The sequence below is a fragment of the Octodon degus genome, unplaced genomic scaffold (genome assembly GCF_000260255.1).
Source record: "Octodon degus isolate 3935 unplaced genomic scaffold, OctDeg1.0 scaffold00049, whole genome shotgun sequence".
NCBI classification, from domain to species: domain Eukaryota; kingdom Metazoa; phylum Chordata; class Mammalia; order Rodentia; family Octodontidae; genus Octodon; species Octodon degus.
The window spans coordinates 5,636,682-5,638,212 of record NW_004524625.1 but is presented as its reverse complement, the minus strand read 5'-3'; positions in this window follow the sequence as shown (position 1 = coordinate 5,638,212).

Here is a 1,531-nt window from a genome sequence, read left to right as displayed (position 1 = left end):
CAAAGCCATGCAGCAGAACTGAACTCTTGAAGGAGTTGTGGCCTCTGCTACAGCCAGCAAGCTGTAGAATGGAATGTTGCCCATGGAGTGGATGGGCACCGCTACACCGCCTACTCCAGCACTGCACTAGGCTTTGCTCCAGTGGAACAGGTGTCCCACTGGGAACTTCTGCTGTAGCCACACACAGTCAGATGCCACCATGACTGCTCAATAGCTGAAGAAACTGGAGAAGCTGCATCCCACAGCATCCCACCTTTGCATGAGTGAATCTTAGTAGGACAACCTGAGTCACATCTGAGACTGTAGCCATAAGCCTGGGAAATATGGGTTCTAAGTTTTCAGTCTACATTATAAGAAGGTGTAATAGAAAGAGACCAAAATGAGTGTCGAGCAAGTGTCGGTCTTAGCTCAGGCTGCTGTGACAAACTACCATCAGCTGAGGAGCTTAAGAAGCAAACATTTATTTCTTCCAACTCAGAAGCTGAAAAATTCGGGATAAAGGTGCTGGCAGATCCTCTGTCAACAAAAGACACAGACTGGTTTGCAGAAAGCTGTCTCAAATAATATCCTAACAATGCATAGAATAGAAAGAGGAGCTTTTATATCTTCTTCATTCAGTTTTGGTAATTTGCACCTATCTTAGGATCTGTCCAGGGTCAGGTGAGATAGCTCAATGGCCTAAAGCACCTGCTTAGCCAAGCGTAGGCAAGCACAGAGAGCACAGTCTGATCCCCGGCTCCACATCCAGGGCTGGCTGAGCCCACCACAAAAAAAAAAAAAAAATCTGTCCATTTCTTCTGTGCTTTCCATTCTATAAGAGTAAAGATTTTAAGGGGCCAGTGAGATGGCACAGTAGAATAAACTCTTGTCTGGCAAGCGCAAGTGTCTGAGTTCAATCCCCAGTTCTTTTTTTCATTTCCTATGTGAGTTCCTCTATACCTTTCTGCAGCTGTTTCTTTATTTCAGAAGCCGTTGATTCATTGCTTTCAGCTGTGTGATTCCCAATTTGTTCTGTGTTAGTGTCCTCTGCACTTGTTATGGGTGGGCTTGGGTTCTGAGGTTACATTTTGTTCCTTCTCATTGTCATTTTGTGTAGCACTGTCTTCTGATCTTTGCTGTAGAGCTTTGGTGCACTTATAACCTTAGCGCATACTGAAGTTCAGGTGCAGGTCTACAAAGTTTGGATTTATCCAGCTGTGCCTGGCTTGGGTCTGACTGCTATGTTCAGCTCCTTCCTGCTGCTGCCCTTGGGGGTGAACCTATTGTGCCCCTCTGGCAAGATGTTCTGCTGCTGGAAGAGCTGGGTAGTTCTGTCCCCTATACTCTCTGCAGGGTTGCAGCTGCAGGGTTTCACCTCAGGCCTGTATGCCAGGCCTGAGCTGAGTCTGGAGGGGACAAGATGGAGTAGGGGAGAGAGGCAGCTCTCCCACACACTCACTGGGCCTGGGCTAGGACTGGATCTGGGGGTTCCCAGAATGTGACAGAAATTCCTACTCGGTGGCTGGGTGGGTGGGGTACTACAGAGTGGTGG